The sequence below is a fragment of the Argiope bruennichi genome, chromosome 7 (assembly GCF_947563725.1).
Source record: "Argiope bruennichi chromosome 7, qqArgBrue1.1, whole genome shotgun sequence".
Classification (NCBI taxonomy): Eukaryota; Metazoa; Arthropoda; class Arachnida; order Araneae; family Araneidae; genus Argiope; species Argiope bruennichi.
Window position 1 is genome coordinate 98,158,047 of NC_079157.1, and position 15,035 is coordinate 98,173,081.

At 31.4% G+C, this 15,035-nt stretch overlaps 1 long non-coding RNA gene across 1 annotated transcript in view; it reads right to left on the reverse strand.

Moving 5' to 3' along the window:
• Nucleotides 1–257: 257 nt before the first annotated feature.
• Nucleotides 258–15,035, reverse strand: part of LOC129976239 (uncharacterized) — a 61,846-nt gene continuing 47,068 nt past the window's right edge. Inside the window, exon 5 of the long non-coding RNA XR_008785105.1 lies at nt 258–1,715. This is a non-coding gene — a long non-coding RNA (uncharacterized LOC129976239). The remainder of the gene's footprint in view (nt 1,716–15,035) is intronic.

Genomic DNA, 15,035 nt, shown 5'->3' on the forward strand with positions numbered 1-15,035 from the left:
GAGAATTAAAGAAGCCCAGCTTTTCACAGCAAAATTTTTTCTTTAGTCTTTATTTTAACCTAACGAAATAAGAAATTACGATTATTTCGTTACTAACATTAACTAATTTATTAGGAATTCAATTTTATTAACTAGCAGTGAATTAAATTTTAAAAAAAATGTTTTTGCAAATTTTTATGAAAATTAATTTAATTAGCTAACTTCTTAAATATTTCAGCCGAAGGCAGGAAGATTTACCTTCCTTCTCAAGCCTCCACTATTTATTTTTCATTGCCGTTTTAGGTTCTGGACTACAAAAATATTATGCATAAAATACATCCAAAGTCGACAAAGAAGTAACATTTGATTTGAAACTAAATAATTCCTAAACATTTAAAATCGCTATTTATTGGCATAAATTACCCAAATATTTAAGTCATATATTATGAAACATGATTAATAGTTTTAAATATCAATTTATCTTACATTTAGAGTATTCGAAAATAATTAATCGGTGCGACTTAAAGAGGGGGAAAAAAACTGACACACTTTTGCTGCTTGACCACAAAGCACTAGCATACCAGCTCATAAAATAGGCAAGCGTCTGGATGCATGTGATGAGGGGTCCTCCCTTTTCTTTTGTGGGAGAGAAGTATTATTATTCAAAAAAGCACAGAATACGATATTTTTAGTCGAAGAGAAAAAAATGTCACAAGTTGCATAACTAAAATATAAAGACGCAAGAGTTGAAAGTTACAATGTTCTACTACTATTTTGCACTTTGTAATAATTGTCTTTTTAGTCATAAATCGAATTTAGAATCACTCATAATGTTCATAAAGCAGTGGAAAGAAAGTAAAGTCAATCGCCATAGCAGAAAAAGTTGCGATTTAGCAGGAAACATAAATGCTTCCTGAGAATTGGTTGTTTTGCTCTCACATTCCGGAACTGGAAGATGATCGTCGATTTGATGATGCAATAATGAAAGTATTAATAAATGCTTTTCAAAGCATCAGTTAATTTGCTCACAAGAATAAAAAACATGTGAATTTAAAGTATATTATACGCATCTTTGAAATAGTTGCACAAACAGTTGAAGACAGGAAATACCCAGTTATTAGAGATGTAATTTTCAACCTTTATCGGATGACATCATTTTTCTTTTCAATTTTCATTTTTTTTTCTTTACAGTGTTATTTGTTTCGACAACTTCTTTATCCAAAATTTGTTTGCAAGGATAAAAAACTAATTTTTAGGGTGCAAATTAAAATGAGCTTTTATTGATGTTAGAGGATGTCTTTGTATGTTGAATTGTTATCGTATATCAGAATTGTTATCGTAACAAAATTTCCCTGTCGAATTGATAATATATTTCTTCGAGATTAAGATGTTTTTTTCTCTCTTCTCATTACATATTATATCCACGGTATCGGTCCACCACTCTTTGAAGCTGCAGTAAGAATTTAATAAGGGTGGAGTTTGTCGATAGTTTTTTACGAATGATAGAATAATATATTTCTTGTAAAAGCAAAAACTCTGGCATTCAGTTTTTCTAGAGAATCATCAAATGACAACCACCACATGCCCCTCTCCAGGATGAGGGATTGGAACGATTTGGTAGTAAAAGATGGATAACTTTCTCAAAATGAATCTTTTTTTCTTTCTGAAGGCTTGATTTCTAGCTAAAAAGCAGATATTACTCTCCATTCGACCATCAATAGGATGCAAAAAGATTTCTAAAGGAGGAAACAAATAAAAATCTCTATCAAAGAAATGTATTAAGCATGCAATGCAATGCAAAGATAAAACTTTTAAAGCAAATTTAAAACAGCATACAAGGGACATCTTGGGCTCAAACAACAGCACAGCAGAAAAACTTGAATTCAAAATTTAATACCTCAGATGAGTAAGAAATTTTGATAACTACTTTTAACACGCTGACAACAAAATTTCTCCTTCAGTGAAAATTTTGATGCGATTAGATAATTTCGGTATTTATTTTATATATCCTTGGTTTAATATGTTGTTCAAGTGAATCGCCTTTTTCATACTTATTATCTAATTGGATATTCGCTGCCGTTAATAGGACACGACAAAGAAGTATGCTTCTTCTATGCTTATAATAAAGCTCGGTGTGTGTGTTGGCGCTCTACAGGCCAGACCATTCAACTTACAGCTACCAAATTTGGCACGTGTATACCTTGCAGACCAAGAGTGTTCACCTGGGTTTTTTTTCGAATTTTTAATTAGAATTTTATTTATTTAAAAATTAAGCGAAATTTTGGCATGTCTCTGCTATAACTTCCGAAAATATAACCGCACAAAAAAGATTTTTCATGAAATTAAAGATCAAAAATTTATCTTTTAAATGATACCAATGTTTTTCCCTTAAAATTAAATTTCTAATTTTAATGAATTTTTAAATAAATATTTTAACTATATTTTTCAACAATTTTGTTCGTACAAAATAAAAATAAAATTTAAGCTGCACGAGCACGTTTTGCATTCATACTAAAAAAATTAGCTTTTTTCAAAGTGTTGCCATCATATTAATTAAAGCTCCAATTAAAAATAAATTAAATCTTTTTGGAAATAAAATCTGCAAAAATATAATTTTCGGCATGTGTCTGTAGGAAATAAAACAAATATGAAATATTATTTAAAAAAAAATTCAAGAAAAATTATTTTATGATCTTTTACAATCCAATAAATCAGTTTTATTTTAAGGCAAGTTTTATTTAATATGAACAGGATATCCATTCAAATCAGGGCCACACAGCTAATTTGTAAACCTTTAGTAAGACACAGATCAGCTAAAATGGTATAAATGGAAAATGATTATATTTTATGTCAATAAATGCTCTAATAAATAACGAATTTTTGATTTTACATAAAGCTTCTGCTGTGGAAACCACGAACAACAAAATGTTCTTGAAACACTAGTATTTTAAATAAAAAGAGTTAATTTCCAATCAACTGAATCAATCACTTAAACTGACTGATTTATGAAAATTTATATATCACTATTCAATAAAAAAAGGATAATTTTAGATTTTTCATCGATCGTCTCAAAGAAAATGCGCCAATCAGCGCGCAGATTTCTCAAGATTAATTGGCCTAACATTATGAAAATGTAGAGTTTTTCTAAATTTTTAACATTCAAAACTTCATAAATAAGTCTTAGTTGATCGTGGAAAATAGAAACATTCATTCATTTATTTAAAATTTGGTGTGTCCAGAATATGATACATTACTGCATTAAATTTAGACTTCATAATTTTTGAAATATATTAATAGGCCGGAACAAAATATTATTATTGATTTTATTTCAATCCTTTTGAAAGCAAAACTAAAAACTGAATTTTATGCTGAATCTGAGAAATTTTTGTTGAATTATTGTTTGAGATATTACATAAATTATGAAACATATTTTGTAGTTCACATAAGACTTAAATACCGAGCGATTCTCTTTGCAATACTCATATTCGATAATAATAATTAATAAATAACAATAAAGATGATAAATAAAATAAAACGCTTGGTTTTATTTAAAAATATCTTTATATTAATTGCAATTTCATCAATTCCACTTTAAATTAAAGTTGAAGTTTTACCGGAAATGACAACACATTAGAAAAATATATATAGTAAATTGAACGAAACGATCTAAACAACAGTATAAGTTTGGTATGACTATTAAAATTTGAAGATTAAAAATGTTTTGTTTGAGAATCTATTAAGAGACCAGTTACTTAAAATATTTAATTGAAAATTGTAGAGAGAGGTAATACTGGTGAACCGGCTGGTCGCCAAAGGCGCCTAGTATTAAATATGGCGTGAATCACGGCAGCAAACGTATTAATTTTAATTAATGAGGATTTAACACATAATGCTATACGCTGGTGAAAGGTTTTCGGGTTTACTTTAAATATTTACAAAACAAGTTTTCTATGCTTCATGCCTAAAAACTACACTATTAATATTTTTTAAATAACAAGTAAGACAAATTTAAAACAATAAGAAAGCAGTTCACTGGATGTGTAATCCTTGAAATAAAAGAGGTTTAAACAAATTAATACCTTACGATAACAAATACAGTTCTGTCAAAAAATTATCTTAACACTTCTTAAAGCCTACAAACTATAATCATTAAATTAAAGCGAAATACGTTATTTAATTTATAATGTGCCAAAAAAAAATACCCGCACATAAATCGAATTTTCTTAAAGAAGCAATTACAAATATTTCACTAAAAAATATCATTTTAAGCGATTTTGAATTCAAAACAATTTATATGTAATCCATGCAAGAAGAATGATCTTATGAATTGTCTGTTTGCAGAATAATCTCTATTCTTAGACACATAAATACATCTTTTGACATTTCATTCCTTTCAGTGTTAAAATTGGATCTTTTATGTTGATCGGAACATGGAATGGAATCCTAACTTCATCTTATACGAATCCAAAATTGCACTTTATATAGTTAAAAAAAAGTATAAAATTAAAGAATCCAAATGTCATCTCATCAATACACTAATATGTACTACACTATCTAATAGTCAATATTTAAAACCGGATTTAGAAAGTCTGGAAATAAATCATTTCAATATGACTGAGTGTTATTTATACAGAAATAAAAATATTTCTGTTTATTATTTAATAAAATAATCATCTGAAAAAGTTTTTACTACAACATAAAGCCTCGAAATTGATAATTTCCAAAATTTATAGTTTTACGTTTATTGTCAATAGTTTTTTTTTTTAACTTGATAGATTAAGGGGCGGGAGGATGAATAATTTTGACGTTCCCATTTTCTTCTGGAAGTCGGTATTGCATTACATTTAAAATCAAAATTACATATATTTTACATAGCTAATAATTTGTGTTTCCACCATTTTCAGGTATCCATAAAAATAATTTGTGTTCCATTTTAAAGATTAATTTACTAGTTTTTGATTAGCAAGAGTTTCTCTCTCTCACTCAGATTGTTAGCGGCAAAATACTATTTAATTACTGATGATTTGACAATTTCAATGTCTCAAACTTTGTTGAATGAGCATTCAAAAAAAAATTATTTTATAACACTAGAACGCCAGTCGGTGTCGATTGGACTGTTTAGCAGCAGATAGTTGGTCCTCTTTTCTTTTAGCTGGAAATTTGGAAATTTTTTGTGGTTTTTAATTATTTTTCATGATTTAATTATTTTCATTTCATGATTACATAGAAAAAAATTTGTGGTTCTAGATTAATTAGGAGAGATTTTACAACTAAATATACCTAGAACGTCCGCTGGGTATTGTTTCGACATCACGGCAATTTATCATTATAAATAGCTGTCGTAAGTAGATACCATTAGTAAAACAATATTCCCAAAGCACTATCGCAAATTTGTTTACCTTCAATACAGTGTTATTAGGTTCCCAACGGAATTGAATCAATTATTCTAAAATTGTTGTTTCTAAGTGTTTAGTTACACAACATTTGCTTATCTGCTCATAAAAAAACCCATTTTATTTTCGAACTTTCTGCAGAGCAGATACTCTGAAACGATGATTCTTAGAAAAGTCTAAGCCGTCATGAAATTGCTAATTTGTTGAGAGAGCTCTCTGAGAAAGATTCAGATGGTGATAAGCTGTCTTGTTCTAATTTAGATTCCAATAAAGACACAATATGGCTTGAAAATGAACTGAAGAATGCGAAGAATCTGAAGAAATACTTTGTTTTGTTACAGTTTCTTTTATGATATAAAGGGTCATATGAATAAATATACGAAATACATGAAATAATATTAAAAAGTCTTAAAACTACACCCTACTGAACAGTGGTCCTGCAATGAGTTATTACAATTATTTTATATCGCGGTGTCGAAATGACACCTATTTACGTTTAAGGGTAATCGAAATCTCGAACGTTCTAGTGATAAACCAATTATTTTGTAATCCTAGTGAATTTTCATTCTTTCCCGTTTTTCTTCTATAAGAAATATAGGACTTGAAAACTATCATACCTAATGTGCGATAAATGCTTTAACGTTTTTTTTTCCCTTACTAATTGATCCAAAAAAAAACCCTGTCGTCTCAGTTATTAATAAAAGAGATTGCACCTTAGTGCGATTGAGTTGGCAGTCTACAGGTCAGCCCATTTGACCCACAATTACTAAATATGGCATGCAGCTCTTTGGATAAAAAAAAAGGTGCACTTCAGAATGATTTTTTGATATTTTAATCAAAATTCTAGTTAACTAAAAATTTAACTGAATTTAACTGAAGCGTTTCCAGCGATAACTTTTGAAATCGTATTGCACGGAAATAAAGTTTACACTGTTTAAAAAATTTAAAAAAAAAAAATTTCAGGGTACCGATTTAATAACTGGATAAATTCTTTTGAATGTCCGTAATTTTGTATATGTCTCTTTTTTTCAATTTCCAACAACAGACTATATTTTTGCTTTGAAATTTAAAGTGTTTTCATTACTTCATCATATATTTAATCTCATGGATTTCTACCATTCTTGAGAGGTAAAGAAGGGGGATTTTATATATTATCTGCTTAATTTACGAAACGAATGACGGATTGAATTTAAAAGACAGATTTCTTACATGAATTGGACGTTGTTTTTAATAGCGTTGTGCGTCATGTGACTGATGCGTTAAAAAGATTCATGTACACAATGAATACAATTTTTTACAACACAATTAAAATAAAGTGGCTTTTAATGTCTTAAATTTGATGGAAGCATCTACATTATGTCTAAACAATTTAACTGAAATTAAATAAAAATTACTTATGATTAAAGAAAAATATTCTAAATTATAAAAATGAAAAGAAAAAAAAGATACTATCAACAATTTAATATTACTTTGAATTTCAAAAATTCACAGTTTTGGTTTGTGTTATGTAATTATTCATTTTAAAGCAAAAATTATTGAAATAGATTTTGTTTTTCGATATATATCTAAACAGAGACATTCTATAGGATTATTCTCCTATTGCAACAGCTGATGATTCATCACATGGTTTTGAGAAAAATAATAAGAATTTAAACTAATTTAATCTTAAAAATCAATGTTTTTAAGGAGTTGTTGAGTTTTTAAAAAATGACTTTGCGTGAACTTCAACACGAAGTTGATTATTTTATCCATAAAAATAGATATTTATTGCATTCTCGAATGTGAATTGTACAAAAAGCAAGTATTATAATCATTAAGAAATTCTAACTAGAGATTACTACATTTCAAATCCAATTTTTTCGTTTTTGTTTGTTTACTTTTACTGCCATTCCTGAAAATAGATTCAGACGGATCAAACTTTTGTGTGATCCTTAAACCAAATTTTCGATTTCTATATAATTTTTAGCAAAAGCCATTTCCACGAAGTTCCCTGTGTTTGAAAACAAATGCATTCGATAACTACACAATGTAAAGAGTTGGATGAATAAAATTTAGTTCTAACATCTAAAGCGTGATTTCATGGCTCTTTTGGAACAACATTTCTTGATATACAGGGTAGTTATAATTAAAGTTACCCAGTTTAGACCTACGTAGTGTCCGCTCTAGTGGAAGGATGTCGAAGAAACTTGATATTTAGGTTGTATAAAAAAGAAATCTGCAATAAAAAAGTTCAAATTTCGGCCGATAGATGGCGGTTTTCATGTACGATAAAGGCCGTTATGCAAATTTGGAGCGCAAAATCATTCTTCGTCAGGTCGTTAGAGAAGAAAGGAAGAGCTTTATCTTCGTCAGGTCGTTAGAGAAGAAAGGAAGAGCTTTACTGATAAAGTTGTTTTTCCAGAACAGCATAATTTGTCAGCTGCACTGCGAGAATATCGGCGCTTGAAAGACTTACGAAAAGGGCCTATGTCCGGGCAGGCTTTGAAAAAGATGATTATTAAATTTGAAGCGACTGGAGAGTTGGGTGTGGTACAAGGAAGAGAACGGAAACGGATTTCAAATGAAAGTGCGGAAGATATCGTTCTAGCCGCGTCGAAAAAGCGTCTGATTCGTAATATTCTTCATCAAGTGCTCAAGCGGTGACACGTGATTTGTCCCTCTCTTGGTCCAAAGTACGAAAAGTTCTTCGACCCATTGTAAAGTGGTATCCATACACATCCATCATGTGCAAGCGCTGAATCCTGTAGACCCGGAGAAACGAAATCAATTTGCTAGAATTTTTTAGCCAGAATAGTCGTTGACCATTCATTGCCTTGGAACATTTTGTGGCCGGACGAGGCTCATTTTACCCTAGGCGGAGCAGTTAATACTCAGGACTGTAGCATATGGGGTACTGCAAGTAATAATGATGTGCATGAACAGTCTTTACATCCTGATTACATTACTGTATGGTGGAGTTTTACTGCTGATTTTATTCTTGGTTCTTTTTTTTTTTTTTTTTTTTCAGGAGAACATGCTTCGTGGCCCTCAAAGGTGTTCTGTTACGGGTGCCCGTTACCTCGACCTTCTTCAGGAGTAAGTCATTCTTGCGTTACAAGAACAAGAATGTTTAGGGACTACTGTCTTCATGCAAAATGGTGCACCACTTCACATTGCTCGACCAGTGACGGCATTGCTTCGTGCCTATTTTGAAGTTCAACGGGTAATTTCAAGAAGTTTTACAACTGCCTGACCTCCGCGTTTCCCGGACTTGAATCCCTGTGATTTCTGGTTGTGGGGATTCCTGAAAGTTCGTGTCTATGGAGGAAGCATACGGACTCTGCATGAATTGAACGCACGTTTAACACGTCATGTTGCTGCAATTGGTCGAGAAACCCTTCGTGCCACTGTTGAAAACGCCATAATATGCTTTGAATAAGGGCTTGACGTAAATGGAATGCACATTGAGCGTACATTGTAATTAAATAAAGTTTTTAACTTCGAAATTGTGTTTTTTAGTTTTTCATGCGCTGCCTTCTCACCTGGCGGTTGAAATTGGAAGTTTTTTTTTTATTGCAGATTTCTGTTCCCCTTGATCCATACAACCTAACTATCAAGTTTCTTCGATATCCTTCCACTAGAGCGGACACTACGTAGGTCTAAACAGGGTAACTTTAATTATAACCACCCTGTACTACCCGTCTCCGTTTCTGTATTTTCGCATGTATATGAACGATAACTCTAAAACGTAATTTAGGCAAAGAAATTTAGTATGCGGTTTTATCATTTAAAATGCAGAAATGCATCAAAATTTAAATACAATTTGTAAAGGAGTAGACCATTTATTGATCTGTGTATTCTCATGCATGTAAATGCAATAACAAAACTTCAAAGACTTATGTAAAGGATATTTGGTATGCAGTATTGTAAATAGAATTGGCAAGTTTTGATTTCAGTCGGGAAAGTATAAAGCGTAAGCGTAGAAAATACATACATTTATATCACTATACTAAAAAGTACAAAACTTACATGCATGGAATTCCTAAAATAAAAATCTGAGTTTTGCCCAAGATGTTCTGTGTTTATGGAAGGGGGGGGGGATAATATCTTTATTAGAAAGGTTGCGAGGAAGTTTTGAGAGGACTATTTCAGATTTCTTTTTTTAAGAGAATAATTTTAAGTTTACTGGATGATAATAAGTTTTTTAGTAATTAGTTGTGTAAGGACACTTTTTAGACGGACTGTACCTCTCAATTTAATCTATGATATCACACTACTGATAATAGCTTTTTAGAGAATTTAAGAGAAAGATTTATAGACAAATATAAAAGTTAGTTTTCTGCAATCAATATACATTTCTATATTGCTAATCTAGCCAAAATTTATTTTTGCTTTTTCTACAAGTATTTGAAGCTCTATAATTTTATGCAACTGATACAATTATATAATAAAATACCTTCAATTGAATTTTTAATCTAAGTTTCAACAATAAGAAGGATCATTCAGAGAAAGAAGTCAAGTGGTAGAGTCCCAAGCAAATGCGTTTGGGTAATCTAAAATCAAAATAGAAAAAGTATCTGAATCTCGAAACTTGCCAAAAACCTGATTCAAAATTTAAAAAATGCTGTTAGCTTCCACAGATTGTATGTAGCAGATTTTTTTTTTTTTTTTTTTTTTTTTTTAATTAGGAACCATGCAATCATTGTATTTGTTATAGTAGAGAAGTTACTTCAAATTTTACTATAAGTTTCGCGTTACCTGAGGAAAAAATTATGCGGAGAAAATTTAAGAAAGGTTATATTAACTTAAAAAAATTTGAAATTAAAAAAAAATCAAAAGTTAACTCCTTAAGCATTGATATACATCAGAGAGTCCGAAATGTGCAGCAGTGAACAAAAATATGGTTCCCCTCCGTAACTTGTTATTTATTATTTCATCTTCATAAAACTGGTGTCAATGGAATTGACTAAAACAGTCTCGTTTGTTATAATCAACACACCGATTTCGGAGTTAATTAACAGAATTAACAATTTCGAATTTTTTCCATTGTGGCTATTTTTTTCTGAATAGATTTATTGTGATGACATTAACATCTTGATAGAAGTTTTATGAATTGCAAATGTAATTTCAAGAGTTACAGTGCTTCGAAAAATGGGGGCCTTTCAATGTTGAATGAGTTATAAACTCGCGCAAATATCAGATTTTTATATATTTTTTTAAACAATTTCTTACTAATTTTTTTTATTAAAATGTGCAGAAAATGCATGAATTATACAAATTTAATATTTTTATGAATTTTTAGTGATTAGTGAGGAAAAAATTAATTTAACATAATAAAAGTTTTGTATGAAACCAAAACTGACACAATAAAATTAAAAATTGTGCACATATCTCAAATATTGCTGTTGTTACTTATGGCACCTAGACAAGCCCGAAGTCAGCAATTTAAGCCGAATTTGTGCAGTAGCTTCTGAGGGTATAGGTCCCTGAGCCCTCGAGGGCAGATATGACTTCTAGCTCATATGAAGATGACACTGACATACTCGCTTACACGGCTCTCTCCTGTATTCTCACAGATAGAATACAGGGAAAGGTATAAAGGGTGCGCCACAAATTCTTCAAAAAATCATAAAAAGGAAAGGCAATGCTCGAAAAAAAGAATGCGGTTTCGGAATATGTTGAATGCCTTTGTATTTTCCCCCATTAAAAATATGACTGATAAATGAAATCAAATGTCAAATCCAGATGGTTTCTACAAATCAAGATAACTATTTAACACAAGGTAAGAAATGGAACCGTAATTTGATGACAGCAGAGTGCTTTCGTTCTTGGATAGAGCATTAGGGGTTCAACTTTTCTATAATAACGTTGAATCATGACTAAATCATTGTGAAATTTCCACTCGGTGAAAGGAATCACGACGAGTAAAAGCCATATTTCTTTTAATGGGATACTATGTGGACCACATCCCTGTTGTACAGTCACGAGAAATTGGACAGCCAAGACATCCACAGGAAGTAAAAGTGCACGTTAAGTTGAGAGATTAATGAGGATTCCGGAAATGTAGATCCGACGCAATTAGCACAAAATCTTGAAACTGCATACGTACAAAACAGAGGCACTTCACCAATTATTACTAGTAGATTCCGATGAAAGATAAGCCTGTGCAGGATGAGCGCTTGCACAAATGGAATGTGACCAACAATAGTTGCAGATGTGGATAGATGAAGTCTATTTTTATTGCACTGGCTACAAGTCGAAATCACCACATTTTTCACGTGTGGCTTGTTCGATGACCACGTCCTTTATTCTTTTCATTTCCACGTCTTCATTAGGCATTTGCGATTACGTCTACATTACAGCAAAGATGTGCGTTACCTGCCGTAGTATGGTGTTCCGTCTCACGTTGTTGTTTCGTCAAAATGTTCATTCTCGATACATTCCCTGAGAACCGAATGATAAGTCGAAGATGCAAGATTAAGTGACTCACACGATCGCCAGACGGACTTTTGGTTGTGGAAATATCTAATGTCTGATGTCTACTGATTCTCTCCAACCACTTTGGCGGAATTGAAAGGTACTGTTCAACCTGTCTTCGGTGACATCGATGCCGACATTCTAAATTCATCTACAATAGGCGTAGTTACGCGCATCATTTGCTCAATATCTTGTGGTGACGGTCTTGTTAAACTTTTTTTTTATTTAAAATAAAATAAATCGAAGTTACTGTGCTTTCGTTTCCTGATATGCATAAACAATCTTAGATTCACGTGTGAGCACCAACTATCGTCTTTTTTTTCTTTAAATTATTTTTAGTGGAGGGGAAAAAAAAAAAACCAAAGCTCTCTGATTACATTCTCGCAAACTGCAACTCCTTTCAAGCATTAGCTTTATTCAATGATTTTTATGAAGTTTGCAAAAATTTAAGACGCATGCTGTGTTTGTGAAATTTCTAAAATCCACACAGGCAATAGATGCTCCATTTTTGAGGAATCGTATATTAACGTAATTTGTATTTATAAATTCCCGATAAATTTCATGCTCCACAAAGAATATACTGTCGCAGTTATATAAATCTAAAATGTATTTTCAAATCATACGATTTTAATTGCCATAAATATCTTTTATTTTTAAAAAGGACCTTTATTCCGCTTACAGGATATAAATGTAGATTTCAGGGCAGATTAAATGTAGAAATATTATATCGATTTTTATCCTTCACAGCAGTTATCGTTTAGAAATAAATGAAATTAAAAAAAAAAATTAGGAAATCAGGACCATTTTCTTACCGTTCAGTAAGTTAACTAATATTAAAACGAGGAAATGAACCGACGCCTATTATTTATATATGTAATAGGTTAATACTGAGCACTCATTCATAAATTTCTTTGATTAGATGAAGGATACTTTCAACATATCATTAAAATAATCAACCCTCTAATTATAAAGTAGTTCCCGCTTTTACAGCTGTATTAACGTAAATAAACAATTTTAAATCAGGAGCTCAAACACACATATTTTGATAGTGTATAAAATTGGAATTGCTTGTCATTTCTCATTCAGAATGCATCAACCGTTACATAACAAAAAGAATATTGTTACGAAATTTCCGGGTTCGTTTGGATAGTGGAAGTTATATGATGTGGAGAACGCTCAATCAGCAGTAGAAAAAAAAAAACGACGTTTATTTACACGAAGACAGGAGAGGACAGCACAAAGACGACATCTATATACAGCATATAGAAGACAATTATCTTCAGCCGAGACGTGCACACAAGACTCTACTACAGACAATAGCGCACAGCTTAGTTCAGCACTAGCTTGACTCCGTCGCTGCTCTGCTAATCTCTGCAAGACTCGTTCTTCACCGTCGATTCCGACTACTCTGGAAGCTGCAGATTACCTCCTTTTATAGGTCTCAGGAGGCGGGGCTAGAAGCCTTCAACCAATCAGGAACTTTTGAGGCGTATCTCGGTTCCTACTGGACGGATCGGGAAAATTCTCGATGTTTCGGGTATAATCTATTTTGGCGCCAAAGTCGCCAAATTCGCCGCCAAATGGTCACCAAGTTTGTTGCCAAGCTCTATGACCTCCGACGCGACACCCGGATTCCGTCCAATACAGATGACTGTAAAACAGTCTTTCTGATGATGGAACCAACTATGCTGAGAAGCAGCATCACAGATTCGTAACAATATCCATCATTGTCATTTTTACTCTTTATAGTACTAATTTTTTTTCCCAATTAATTCAACGCAACTCATTGTGCAATTCACAGACAGAATGCTGATCTACAAATATTAGCAGGATAAAAATAGATTTTAAAGTAAAATAGAGCCCACGAAGATTTTTCAACTAATTCAAGATTCTAAAGCTTACATTTTCCTACGATGACAAAATACGCTTCTCTGTTTACAGAAAACAATCCAGTTTAGTTTTTAAACCAGCCTCATTTATTTGCTGAAGGAATCCAAAATTCGAAAATATTTAACAGATTAGGAGCTAAGACTTCAAAATGAATTTCATATTTCTAGTCTGTTGAATTGATGAAAAATCACATTTCAATACATAAAAATAATCAGGCTTATAAGGGTCTATTTTCTGATTCAGCTAGGATATTAAATATTTGGCACAAATATAAAAATCTGATGACAAAGCCTGTGCAAAATTTAATCCATTTAACCTTAACTTATCATGTTCGTATGGATTTGAGGATAGACATTCTTTTAGAAGTATTTCATTCAAAATATGTTTCAAATTAACCACTTGGAAGAAAAAGATTTCATATAAAATTAATCTTCCTAACTCATTGAGTATTGGATAAATGTATTCCCGGACAGAATGGTGTACTTTTAAATACTTTTTTCAGAGCACAAAGCGGTCTGAAAAGTGATGATACGTTGAAATCTAGTACTCACGTTATTTGAAGCCTACAATTCTTTGCTCAATATAGTTCGCACACGGACAAGTGCAATATGTTAAAAAAATTAAGTGAAATATTGTTTAAATATTTTATAATATTTCAATGCTGAAAGCAATTGTTATAATATAATCGAATTCTATGAACACCCCCATGAGTATTATTATTATAAAATAACCCTATGTACCTTTATCATTTCTCTCTGAAAATAAAATTCCTTCCTTTTAATAAACACCGATAATTTCATTGGCTTAAAAGGATTTTATGGTATTCGCATCTCACAAGTCAGCATTTTATTTAAATTTGAGATACAAGATATTATAATTGCCCTGATTGTTATTAATTCCTTAAAGCGGCAGGACTAATAAAGATAAATGACGTAGAGATTTGAAAATTAATTGGAGCTCCTCAATCTATAAGTAAAAAGAAAATATTTATGAATCTAAAAAGCATGCTGATATTAAGAATATAATTGATTCGTGTTGACTATATTTCCAAAATGTATGTAAATGCAAACGATTTTTTTTCTTTACTAATTAAGTGTTCAGATTAACTTAATGCAAGGGCCCCGGTGGGTTGACTTTTGTTAGGCGGATTTTTCATCAAATATATATATCGGGAACTACGGCACTTTACGGAAAAATTTTTATGTACATATAGTCTGGTGGGTCGATTTATTGAAATATTTCGGTCCATGCAATGGAAAAATTTTGAGATTCTAGTCATTAACTTAGTAAATCAGTTTCTCAACGGGAAGAAACTTG